We start from the raw sequence: 14,516 nt of genomic DNA, 5'->3' as shown, positions 1-14,516 counted from the left end.
CATTGTGTAAGACTTGTCTTGACACATTGCAATCTTTGTAAATGTGATACATGTGGTGCTGCTTGCACAAGTGCATCTTGATTTTTGAAAGGACAGACCTCCCTCTTGTATGTTTTTGAACAAAATCTTGTGGCATATGTGATGAAAGAATAACAAGAGCTCTTGAAAATGTGTGAGTCATTCATGCAAACTTGAGTGTACCAACAAAATGTGTTGTGCATACATTGTAATTCTGATCACTTGCCATTTGAATGCTTCCATTTAGACCTACATAAATTGTGGTCGGTTTGATCATGAGGCATCAACGTGTAGAGCCCCTAGATAGCTTCCCTATGCCTTAGAATATGTAAATCAAGGGCTTCTATACCTAAGGAGCACAGAAAATGGCTCTACTTTCTTCATTAGATTAGAGATCCGTAGTTTCTAGAGTCAATGTCAACCCATCCAACATCCATGGCCCCTGGGCCCGATCATAATGCATATATCTAGTAATGCCCTAGTTCACTACTTTGAAGAGCCCATTTAAGAAGGACATTATACCAACCCATAAGTCTCTTATGACACGGAATAGAATGTGATGCTCATGGATTACAAACCAATCCTAAAGAGGTCGAGGGTGCAACATGATGTCTCCTAGAGAGATTATTGCATGTTAGTGGCTAATCCAATCTCATCTTTACCTAGCGCCCTAAAAAACAAGATCAAGTAAAGGATATCCAGGTTTACCAATGGTGCCCTAAATGCAAAATCACTCGCATGTACCAAAAATGCCCAAAGAGAAAAGCTATTTTTAGTCAATTTATAGTATCCACCATCCCTTATGTCTCTTTGTGGTTAAGATATTGAATGATGAGGATGTGATTCCCATTCCAATCAATGCCATTATCAAAGTTTGGGTTAAGCAATGTGGTGTTACTATCATTGCCCTATATGTGGCAGCTAACTCTATCATTAGCAAGAAGAATGTAAAAAAGAAAGTTAAGTGCATTACTCTCAAGCTAAAGAGTGAAGAAGAAATCTCATTTCTCATAGTTTCTTCAAGTGCTAAGCAAGCTACATCTACTTTACACACTAAAATGGTTGCTCAATCAAAGTAGATGAATAGCCTAATCTTGAACATCAATTTGGGTTGATTAACAAGGTGCAAAACTAGGTGAAAGAGCCATAAGCTAAAATTAGGGCTGAAGAAGCCAAGGACAATTTGCAATTACATGGTGCAAATAGCACACCCCATTTGTCCCCAACGATTAACACTTTTGAAAGCCCCACTACCAAAGTAGGAGCACAACTACATGCTCAAGGTCAACCAAGGAAGTTGTAGTATCAAGAAGTAGACCTAAGGCTTTTAGTTGTCTCAACCTCTACGAGTGTCGCAATACCATTATGAATGCTCCTTAAAAGATATACTTGCATTTGGAAAACTTTCAAGACTTGGATTGATGAAAGTGAAAAGGACCAGCCCATTGAGGAGAATACAAAAAATTCTATACCAAGTTCCGTATCTACCCTAGTCCTTGGTGTTCTCTGAGTTGCTACATTCTAGGAGGGTGCTAAACAACATGTGCTTCTTCCTATGGAAGCCTTTGGTAACTCCATGCAAAGAGGCATTATAGATACATAAGCTAGTATTAATGTGATCCTGCGATTAATCTTATCCAATTGAATCTCACATTTGTAGATAAATCTAAGTTGCATCTCCTGACCAATGTTGGATATGTAATGCATGACCCATTGGAGATAGGGAAATTTGTCTAGTCTTTTTGGATAATGAAAGTGAAGTTATGCACATCAAAACAAATACATAGAAGACTATCATAGTCGACCTTGATGCTTGTTAAGGGCCAATTTCCACCCTTAATATACCAAACAGATACAAAACCTCCATAACAGATAATCAAAATCTGATTCTGAATATTGATAATCTGACTTCTCAGATACACATTCTGATTGCGATACTCTATTCAATATTCACTATTCATCACCATTAACCTTATCAATGGAATCAGATAATTCAAAATACAGTATAGAGAATCAGATATACATAGGCAAAATCAGGTAACATCCTTTCATTGCCAAAACAGAACTGTCTTCTACAGCAGCGCATTCCGATTCTCTCTTCCTTCCACGAATAGTTACATACCCAAAAGATTCATGACTCTTCCATTCAAAAAGGTACAACTGACACCCCTTCATATCCCTTACTCCCTAAGGCTCAAACTAAAGTGATAAATAATCCCTAAGGTTATGCCTCTAACACTAGCACACTCGGTGGATACTATTTTCCCAAAATACTTGACCTGGACCCACAAAATCCCTTGATCTTTCTGAAAAGTTACAGAAATGAATTCAGATGTTAGGACTTATATGAGTGCAAGGTGCAGTGGCTGGAAAAAAAATCCAACATACACAAATACAAAAATATAGTCCCTATGTCTGTTTTCAGTATCTGTTTACTAATCATAACTATTCTCCTTTTGTTTCATCATTTATCACTTTAATTTCCTGTCCTGGCTGCTGCTCTGCCTGGTTTTCCTCTGTGGAGAAATCCTCATTTTGTTGTTGGAAATTTGTAACAAAAAACACTTCTGCCTCCAATGGTTCAAGCTTGTCCAATAGGTACAAGTGCCCACTCTTGTTGAATCAAACTCTCCTGTTGAGGTTCTTTTCCACTATCTTCCTTTACTTCTTCTGACTCTAAAACATCTGTTAAATTCTTCTCATCAGAAAAATCCAATAACCATTGCTGAATATTCTTCCACTCCTCTGATTCTGACACATCAGTTCTCCCTCTAAAAACATTTCTGTGTTTACTAACAAATTGAATCAGTGCTTTGAATTTGTCTTCATAGTCAGGTTGACTACTTTCTGCCTCTTCAGATTTCTTCTGAAACAAATCTGCCTTTCCTCTCTGAACTTTCAAATCTTTAATCTGTTCTTTCAAAATTTTTGAATCCAATTTTTGAATTGTCAGGATATGTTTTTGCATTTCCACTGTACTCAACAATTCCTTATTTAACATATTCAAATTATCTTCTGTTTCTGACTCATCCTTAATCTGAATCATGCTATAAGGTTTTTGCATTACCCCTTCCATCCTTTTCTGTATAGAGTTCCAAACCATATCTCCATTTTCCAATACTTCATTGACCAAATGATTCAAATCATTTCCTGTCAAGAATACTGCATCTACATCAACTTCATATGAATCAAGTGAACCTTTTAATTGATTCTCCACATCCTCCAACACCTTTAGTCTGTCCTTCAGCACACCACATTCTGCCATAAACCTTGTGTTTTCTTTTGACAATTCAGTAACCTCATTATCAAAGGTTAACTTCAGATCTTTTATCCATTCCCTCACTGTATTTGCTTTGATTTCTGCTTCTGACAGCTCCCTGTTCATCATTACAATGGTCTCTTCTTTTTCAATAATCTGACTTCTGAAAAACTCTCCTAATTCTTCAACTTTTTGTGACAACACATCAAAGTTCACAATTTTGGCACTTTCATCTTGCATCATAGACACCAATGCTGTATTTGAATCCTTCAACATCTGAACAGTCTGATTCAAGTTGTGAATATGAACTTGTTGTTTTGCAATGAACACAATAAGTTCCTGTAGTGATTTAACAGCCAATGAAGCTGTCAAATTCTCCTGATCCTTCTTATCCACATTTACTGAAATGTCCAAGTCTTCAATTTTCTGTTTCCCCCATCAAAACATTTGATTTCTTCACTAAGTCAGTTTCAGCCTGTACATTTTGCTCCTCTTTCTGCTTTTTGCCCAATCTGATTGATATTTTCTTCACAGGAATCCCCTATACTTTGCCTTGCCTGCTAACAAGTCTTTTCTGCTGACTTTTTCAAATCTGTCCCCCATTCACCTGTTTCTTCAGTCTGAATCTGAGCTTCACTACCCTGATCCACAGATTCTATTTTCTGATCATGCTTCTGACTTTCAACTGCTGTCTCTATCTTTATCTTCTTGGTTGGTGGTTCTGACTCATCAGGCACATAAGTAGAGATAGAAGTTCTTCTACTACCCCCTGCCTTTCTATTTTTACCCAAACCAGAACATGACAATGCTAACTGAAAAGAATCCACTTTGGTCCCCTCAAAAATCATTCCCAGAATGGCTGGAATTTTGCTAGTACCAGATTGCTTTCTTATAATGTCTGATTCTACAGCTACCAGTAAACCAAACGTATCTTTGCTCATGTAGTCCAATTTCACCAGAAGTAAGATCCTCTCCATGAACCATGTCAGTTGAATTCTTCTGTTTTTACTCTTAACCTTTTTGATTACATAATAGTTCCTGCTTCCTTCTGCAACTCCAAACTCAGCAACCATCTGCTCATCTGATGCTTTGCTCCATTCTGTTTCTCCTTCCATAGGCAACTTAAAAACTTTGGCTAAAAACTCAGGGGTCACTTCCTTATGACAGGAAGGTACATCAGCTGACTGCAAACAGGCCAACTGAGTGAGTGCATAAATGTTCTGTTCATACTTCTCCCATGGCAATCTAGCATACTCAGTTAGCTTCATCTGCTCCAGCCATAAAACATTACCTTCCTGCTCAATATTCATCTGAATCTGAAAATCCTATAAAGCATACATCAAATTCAAGGCCAAATCTCTCGCGGCGCGTGGTTTCATTTCATAATTGGTAAGATCTTCCTCGCTAGCATCTGAGTCATTTGCATCAGGATGTGGTAATTTCTCCTTACCACAAGCAGAACGCCGGACTGGCTCATCAGCCATCTTCTCTAGTGAACTGAATTTTCTCCTCATAGCGGGAAGATTTGGAAAGAAAAGAACTCGCAAACAAGCACTGAGAATGAAGTAGAAGTATAGCAGAACGCTCAGCAGTACGACACAGAAAACCTCTAGGAGAACATCAAGCTCCAGGAGTAACAAATGAATCCTCTGTGCACGAGTAGGCTCAAGTTCGAATAGCCGTTTGCATGCGCCAAACTTTTGAAAACCCACTCAGCACGTGTGAAGACTTGACGTTTGCCATCATCTCTTATTCTCCTTATAATGCCCTTGTCACCCCAGTCAGTTTCAACAATAGAATAATAATACTTTCCTTCAAAATTAGAACATGAGATCGCTCCCACCAAGTCACATTGCACATCTCTAGTGTCGTGAAACACACTAGGCAAGAATTTCTTCAACCGGAAACCATTAACAGGTTTTTTAAGCAGAATTCCCTCCAAATCGGATAAAATAAAGGTGCCCTGACCAATATCTTGAAAAATAACATAAGGTCCCACATATCTGAGTTTAAGCTTACCAGGATGCTTGCCCAATTTGGAATTGTACATCAGAACTAAATTCCCTTCCTTCAATTTTTTCTTCTTCAGATATTGGTCCAACCATGCTGACCTCCTATTCTGAATCACTGTTGCCACATAAGCACTATGAAATCTATCTTCATCCAAAGTCAACAACTGGTTTAATCTGTGTTGCAATGACTCATCCTGTGTCAATCTATGTTGCAGAGCCACTCTCAAAGATGGCACAATGAACTCCATTGGCACTACAGCTTCCTTTCCATAAACCAATCTGAATGGTGTAAGCCGTGTACTGACTTTAAAAGCTGTTCTGAAAGCCCAAAGTGCTGAATTGAGCTTCAGATCCCAATCCTTCCTGTTTTCTGCAATTCAAGATCTTGACCAAGATCTTATTGGTACTTTTAGCTAACCCATTTTCTTGTGGATAATATACAGAAGACATCTTGTGACTAATCATATGAGTTTCAGTCAGTACTCTAATCACCTTATTCGGGAGATGAACTCCCTGATCTGAAACCAGTTCAATGGGACACCCAAATCTTGTCATAATATTGTTGTACAAGAAGGAGGCTACACTCCTGGCCTTGTTATCCTTCAGAGCCACAGCTTCCACCCATTTAGTACAGTAATCTGTTGCAACCAAAATATACATGTTTCCTGTGTTTTGTGCAGCTGGCTTAAATGGACCCATGAAATCCAAACCCCACTTCTCAAATGGTCCTAATGGCAAGACAGGGTTTTGAATCATCCTATTTTTAGGGTAACCATCCCTCTGACACTTCTCACAAGTCTGGGCAAACAAATGTGAATCATTAATAACTGTAGGCCACCATAGACCACTCTGAAATATTTTTCTGCTGGTTATTTCACCTAAGGAATGTCCTCCAGCATCTCCTTTATGTGCCTCAGCCAACACTGCAGTTTGCTGACTATTACGAACACATCTTCTGAGAATTTGATCCACTCCCTTCTTATAAAGATACCCTCCAATGACAGAAAAAGTGCTACTTCTAAGTACCATCTTCCTTCAACACAATATTAGTGCGTTTGGGAATCTACCAATTCCCATTTTTTGAATACTAAAGATGTGGCACCTGGATAACATGCACATAAGTTTCTCAAAACCCTATGATGTGACCTATCATTGAAAAGCACTTGAAAAATGGAATCCATTGAGCTATAGAGCGCTCAATTTGGAGTTATAGTGTTCAAGTTATGACAAATAAAAAGATGTGATCACGTGTCCCAAACTTATGGGAAATTCCCATATTTCCCAATATGGTGTTCTTCTGTAATCTGATGTCATCCCTTTAGGAAACACTCCCTCTGTAAGATAATTCAACATTTGATCATACCAGTCCTCTGATCCAGTTGCTTGAATTTGAAACAGATCAGCATCAGGTAAATCATCTGAAATTCCTTCTGGAGGTTCTCCTGTCTCCAACCTGCTCAAATAATCAGCAATAAGATGTTCTCTGCCTGGCCTATGAACAATAGTATAATCAAACTCTTGTAGCAGCAAAATCCATCTTGCCAATCTACCAGTTGGTTCAGGCTTGTTCACCAAATAAATGAGGGCTTGGTGATCCACATGAATAACAATAGGATTACCCAAAAGATAGTGTCTGAATTTTCTTAATGCAAATATTACACCCAAACATTCTCTTTCAGTCACAGAATAATTTCTCTTTCCTCCTGTCATCACTTTGGAGGCATAATAGAGTGGTCTAAACCAACCTTTCTGTTTCTCCTGCATGAGCATTGCTCCTACAGCTATATCAGAAGCATCTCCAAAGACATGGAATGCTAGACTCCAATTAGGAGGTTGCATAATAGGAGCCACCTGTAACATCTTTTTGAGTAATCTGAATGCTTTCTCCTATTCTTTTGACCAAACAAACTGAACATCCTTCTTTGTTAGCTTAGTTAATGGAACACAGATATGAGACAAGTATTTCAGAAACCTATTATGCCACTTAGTCTGTCCCACAAATCTGCTTAACTCCTTCAGATTAGTTGGTGCTTTAGCCTTCTTAATTGCTGCCAACTTTTTAGGATCCACCTGCATTCCTTCTTCTGAAATGATATGGCCCAGTAAAATACCCCTTTTAACTGCAAATGCGCATTTGGCAGGATTCAGGCTCAACCTGGCCATTCTGCATCTTTCAAAGCACAATCTGAGATGTTTCAGATGATCTTCTGTCTTTCCAAAAACACTAAAGTCATCCAAAAATACCCTCATAAAAGTTGTCAAATATGGAGCAAAGACCTCTTGAACCCATTTTTGAAATGTGGGAGGAGCATTCTTCAACCCAAAGACCATGACATTACTTGCATAAACACCCCATTCTGTCACAAATGATGTTTTCTCCCTATCTTCCACAGCCATAAGTATCTGATTGTAGCCACTAAAACCATCCAGAAAACTATACATCTGATGTCCTGCAACAACATCTAGCAATGTGTCCTGAAATGGTAAAGGAAATGGATTTGTTACAGTTGCTGCATTAAGTTTCATGTAATCAACACAAATCCCGAGTTTGCCATTCTTCTTAGGTACCACAACTATTGGTGACAACCAAGTAACTTTCTTCACAAAATAGATAAACCCCACTTTCAATAACTTGTCCAGTTCCTCCTTGACAGTTTTGGCATAATTAGGATTCATCCTGTACCTTTGGGAGATAACAGGAACAGCATCCTTTTTCAAATTTATCCTGTGGATACAAAAGCTTGGATCTACACCCTTCATATCAGTATAAGTCCAGGCAAAAATATCCTTGAACTCCTTGAGAAATTTTCCTAAATCTGTTTTAAACTGTCCCTGTGCATGGACACTGACTTTTACCATCTTAGGCTCCTGTTCAGAACCCAGATTCAGATCCTGTAGGTCATCTTCTTGTACCCTAGCTGTTTTGGCCATTTGTTCCTCAAAAGCTTTCTCTGCCTGTAAGATCTACTGAATATGCATCTTCTCTTCCTCCTTAGACAGTTGTTTATTCAAAACTTCCTCCACTTCAGGGGCTTCCTGTTTAATTTGAACCTGTTTTTCAAAAACTGTAGATTTCCTCTGTTCCTTCAGGTTTTCCAAAATTCTGACAACATCAATGTCAAACACAGGTACAATTGATTCATTGACTTTGAGAAAAGCATCCTCTTCATCATCCTCTACTTCTCCAACCATGTTTATACCATGTGCATACAAAGCTCTAGTGTCTTTTGCCAAAACAACACTAGGTACCATATGCAGATGAATTTTCTTCTTTCCCTTCTTGATTGTTACCCTTGTAGCACCCCAATCCTATTTCACTTTAGCCTGCTTGAACCAAGGCCTTCCCAACAGAATTGGATAGGGACTATCCCCTTCATCCATCTTGAGCACTACAAAATTTACAGGAAAGGTCAAACCTGAAATTGTGATTTGCTGATTCCTGAGTATTCCAAGAGGTTGGATCCTTCTCTGGTCAGCCATCTTCAATTGAAATGGAGCTTCTTCCAATTCAGGGAGATTAAGCTTTGTATACAGGAACTCAGGTAAAATATTCACACCTGATCCTCCATCCAAAAGTGCTCCCTGTACTTCTTGATTCTGATAAGTCACAGTGATTTTAGGAACTTTATAGTCCACATCCTCAGCTTCAACTTGACATACATCAGGCTCATCAGCCTGGTCATCCTCCTCAGCAAGGCTTTTAAGCACTTGTCTTTTAAATTCAGGCACTAGACTCAATATCTGATCCATAGTGACTGTGGTATTCTTCAGGACTTCTGCTGTTATCTGAGCCTCCTTGGCTTCCTGTTGCAGAATCTCCTCCCGAATATCCATCTGCTTGCCTGTCTTGTGACCTTTCAAATCAATACTCTCCTTTTTCTGCTTTTTCTGAATCAGATTCAGACATTCCTGTCTGGCTTGTTTCTGTGTATCCCAAAAATGAGGGTTTTTCATCTCCTTATGAGAGACAACAGGGTCGGCAACATACTGTGCCCCTGATCTGGTGACTACCAAAACTGGTGCTGCCTTTTCAGGAACACCTTCCATCTGCATACAGTTAGAACAATCACAATGATTCTGAAATAAACCATGCTCAGTTTTCTGATTCTCTTGCCACCTATCTTCAGAACTTTGCTTTGACTCTTCCACAATCACAACATTGGCCTGTGGAGGTCTATTCTGCTGCACTTGTGCAGGCTGTCTCTGATTATTGTATCTGATAATGGGTATCCCCCTTTCTTCCCTATGCTTGCACCATAGAGGGAAATTTGGATCTTGCCTATGTCCTGTTTGATCACAGTAGGTACATGGATCTTTAGGTCCTTGCTGGTTGGGTGGCACCCAATTGTTCCTTCCTTGAAATCTTCTGGGGCCTTCCCCTCCTCTGTTCCTGTCTGGTTCCACAGCATTAGCAGCTGGTCCATTAGCTCTCTCTGCTGATGGTCCAAGATTTGACCTGTTATTAGGATTATACCAACTGTTTGCATCTGTATGTCCCTGTTTCTGACAAGTGTTGCAATAGGGTCTCTCCTTTTTAGTGGAAGTAGAGATTCCCATACTCTTCAATGTTGCAGCAATCTGCTGCTCAAATTTTGCACCTTGGCTTTGGACTTACCATTACCATTCTTATCCTTCCTTGTTTTGCTCCTGCCTTTATGTTTGTGCTTCCTCTTCTTTTTCCTGCTTTTAGTCTTCCTATCCTCAGTATATCAGAACCCTCTGAATCTGAGTCAGAATCCTCATCTTCTGAATCTGTGTCTGAGTCAGTCTCTGAATCTGAATCTGACTCTGTATCTGAGTCTGAATCACTGTCCTGTTTCTTCTTCTTTCTGTATTTAACACTTCCCAATCTTTTCTCTGCTCTTCTGGCAGCTGTCACCAATTCATTGAAGCCTCCTGCTCCCCCAAGGATGTCTATACTTGCTACTGTAGTTTTGAGAGTGTCTCTCAAACCATTACAGAAATATTCCTCTAACATTTCATTAGTAGGTCTCTCTGCTGGTGCCAGCCTCCCATTCAAGTCAAGGAATTGATGTGCATAATCCTCCACTAGGAGCCTCTTTTGTTTCATTGTTTTCAATTTTTTCAGGATATCAATTGGAGTCTTCCACCTCCTGAATCTTGACAGAAAAGCTGTCTCCAAAGCTTGTGTGTCAGGAAAATGTGCTGCACCATACTGTATGAACCAGTTCATGGCCTTACCCTCCAGTGTGGCAGCAAACTGCTGCTTCTTCACATCATCCCCATACAATACTCCTAGTCCACTTGCCTCCCATTTTGTGCTAAATTGAGCTACATGGCATCAGGGTCTTCCTTCTTGGATTCACCCTTGAATGTGGCAAATTTAACTCTGAGATTTGCTGGGTTAAGAGGTTGTGCCATTGTTCCTGGTACTACTACTACTATAGTCTATTTTCTGACAATTGCTTTAGCCAATGGATGAAATTCTAACTTTCTCCTAAACTGTCTGTCAGAGAGAGAACTAGGGAGAGAGAAAGAGGAGAGAGAAAGACTGCAGAGGAGAGAGAAAGACTGCAGGAAGAGAGAGAAATAGAGTGACGAGGAGAGAGAAAGACTAGAATTGGAGAGAGAAAGACAGGAAAGATGAAGAAGCCATGGAAGCTTGGAGCAAGAAGGGAGAGAAAGATTGTAATTGTATTGATATGTCAAAAAGATGTGAAAAATTACAACTTCTCTCCTTATATACCAGTGTCAGTGTGACATGGCATATTATTAACATTCTAAGTATTCCCAGCTTCTTACAATCCATCCCTTCCCAAAAGTTTTTGTCCCCAAAAACAAAACTAGAAAGAGCTAAAGAAAAGATGGATAGAACAGAGTACTACTCTGTTTTACAGCTTAACAAATAGGGAATGAGTGAAGAATTTATCATTACAAGGGCTGAATTTGAAGTACGAAAAGTGGACCCTGCTATATACATGATTTGAAGAACCTTAGAAGCCATTGGAGCCATAGAATCTTCAACAAATAGTTCCAGAAGAAAGTAGACAGCTTGCTGGAATAACAGTCCCTGCTGGACCAAATCAGCCATAACTTTTGATAGAAGTGTCCAAATGAAGTGTACCACATATCAAAACGAAGCTCTTGAAGAGTACTTTAAGCTCATGTAGATAGCTCAATTCTGAAAATGAAGTACGACAAAAACTGTTCTAAAACAGCGTGCTGTCCTGAACCAGTCTGCACCAATACTAGCTCCATAAGCAATAGGCTTCAGCCACTAATGTATCCTTCAAGTATGGATACTCATCCAATATTGAATCAGGTCTCCAAGAAGCCTCTTCAGAGGGTAAACCTCTCCATTTAATCAAATATTCCACAATAGAACGTGATCGAAGCTTCTTTTCACGCTGACCTATAACAGCCTCTGGGATGTACTGAACAATACCATCTTCATCAATAGGTGGCAGCTCATCAACTAAATCCACTGGATCACCATAATAGGGCTTGAGCTGACTAACATGGAAGACGTTATGAATCTTTGTAGAAGAGGGAAGCTCTAGTCTGTATGCCAAATCTCCAATCCGCTTAAGGATCCTGTAAGGGCCATAGAATCTGTGGGCAAGCTTATTACTGGATCCATCTTTCAATGTAGAATACTTGGATTTGGGCACCTTCAACAAAACCAGCTCTCCTTCCTGGAACTCTAAAGGCCTCCTCTTCTCATCAGCATACATCTTCATCTGATCTTGAGCCTTCCTTAGATTCACCTTGCATTGCTGAAGAAGGGTCTGCATTCTATCCAACTCTTCCTTCCCATGAGGGTTGATCTTTTCGTTAAAAATGACTGTGGGTAGGGGCACCTTGTAACCATACAAAGCCTCAAAGGGTGAAACTCCTATGCTCGCATGAGTGGAATTATTATAAGCAAACTCAGCCAGGTGTAACCAAGAATCCCATGAGGTTTGGACATCATAGCAAAAATGGCGAAGATAAGTCTCCAACCATTTATTAACTCTCTCTGTCTGTCCATCAGTTTGGGGATGATAAGCCGTAGATGGAGCCAACTTGGTACCCATAGATGTAAATACCGCTTGCCAAAAGTTACTCATAAACTTTGAGTCCCTATCATGGACAATCACCTGCGGTAATCCATGCAATCTGAAAATATGCTCCATAAACTGGTTGGCCACCTGAGAAGCAGTAAACTGAATTTTTGTTGGGATAAAATGAGCTGCTTTGGTGAGTCTGTCAACCACCACATAAATGCTATTCCACCCCTTCTTGGTAGTAGGTAAGCCAGTGATAAAGTCCATAGTAATATGAGTCCATTTACCCGTAGGAATAGGCAATGGCTGCAATAAACCTCCTGGCTTATGGGTGCTATCCTTATTTTGCTGACAAGGCATACACTTCATAACGAAGTCCTTGACATCTTTCCACAGTCCTTTCCAATAAAAGCTCTTGCTGATCCTGTCATAAGTCTTGAAAACTCCCAAGTGTCCAGCTAAAGGCGAAGAATGCATCTCCTCCATAATTTTTCCCTTGAAGGAAGAAGTAGAAGGAATAACAATCTTGCCCTTCCACCAAATAAGACCATTTTTAAGCTGGTAGTGCGAGTTTTCTTCCATGAGACCTTGCTGTAATTTCTGAAAGATTTGGCTGAATTCCTCATCTAAGAGATATGCCTCTTGTAGCTCTTCAATCCAATCACTATGTAATTCCGTCATGGCTGATACTTTGCAGGCCCACATACGAGAGAGAGAATCAGCCACTATGTTATCTTTGCCCCTTGTATGAGTGATGTCAAAGTCATAATTTTGTAATGTTGCTACCCATCGTCGTTGCTTTGGAGTAAGATTTGACTGAGTAAGGAAATACTTGAGTACGCGATGATCACTATGCACTCTGAATCGGCTGCCATATAAGTAATGGTGCCATTTCTTGATTGCATGCAGAATAGCCAACATTTCCTGATCATAAACATTCATGGCCATCTCCTTATCAGTAAGCTTACGGCTTTCAAATGCAATTACTCCATGCTCCTGAAGCAAAACAGCCCCAATGCCACGGCCACTAGCATCACATTGTATAGTAAACTCTTTAGAGAAATCCGGGCATACAAGAATAGGAGCGGAGGTAAGTAATTCCTTTAACTGGTTGAAGCTGCTATCTGCAAGAGAATCCCAAAAGAAAGCCTCTTTCTTCAACCTGTCAGTTAAAGGGGCTGCAATTGCCGCATAATGCTTTATAAATCTGCGATAGAATGAAGATAGACCAAGAAATCCTCTAAGAGAGGTAGTAGTAGTAGGCGTTGGCCAATCTTTTATGCATTGCACCTTCTTGGGATCAGCCTGTATTCCTTTTTCACTGACTATATGTCCCAAGTATTCCACTTCAGTCTGCATGAAAGAACACTTCTTCTCCTTAGCAAAAAGCCTATGATGTCTCAACACATCAAAAACCCTCCTCATATGCGACAAATGATCCTGAAAAGTCTTGCTGTAGATCAAAATGTCGTCGAAGAATACCAAGACAAACTGAAAGAGGAAAGGTTGTAGAATCTTATTCATCAAGCTTTGAAAGGTAGCTGGAGCGTTTGTAAGGCCGAATGGCATCACCAAGAAATGGTAAAGCCCACGATCAGTCCTAAAAGCAGTCTTGACCTCATCACCCTCTCTCATGCGAATCTGATGATACCCTGATCTCAAATCAATCTTCGTGAAGAATCGAGCCCCCTTAAGCTCATCAAGCAAATCATCTATCCTGGGTATAGGATACCTGTTCTTCACTGTTATCTTGTTAAGATCCCTGTAGTCAATGCACATTCTGAAAGATCCATCTTTCTTTTTGACTAACAGGACTGGGGATGCATACGGTGAAGAACTTGGTTCAATAAATCCCATTTCAAGAAGCTCTTTGATTTGCTTGGCTACTTCCTCTCGTTCGCATTTTGATAGTCTGTAAGGTGGCTTATTGATCGTCTTTGAGTTGGGTTCCAAATCAATGGGGTGATCCACCGCTCTCTTAGGAGGCAATGAAGTAGGTACTTCAAATAGATCTCTGTACTCCTCAAGAAGAGCTGTCAAGGCTGGATGGTTTGCTGAATTTTTGGGCTGATCCTGTGTTTCTTTGTTCAAATGCAATACAAATATCTGTGAGCGCTTCTTGTACTCTTTCTTGAGTTGTTGAATGGTGATAAGCTGAAAATCAGATTTACTAGGGATCCCCCGTAAACGGATGAGCTGTCCATTGGAGAAAAACTCCAT

Source organism: Lygodium microphyllum, chromosome 27 (genome assembly GCF_053477565.2).
Source record: "Lygodium microphyllum isolate KBCC chromosome 27, Lygodium_microphyllum_v1.1.10, whole genome shotgun sequence".
NCBI classification, from domain to species: Eukaryota; Viridiplantae; Streptophyta; class Polypodiopsida; order Schizaeales; family Lygodiaceae; genus Lygodium; species Lygodium microphyllum.
This window is presented reverse-complemented; position numbering follows the sequence as displayed.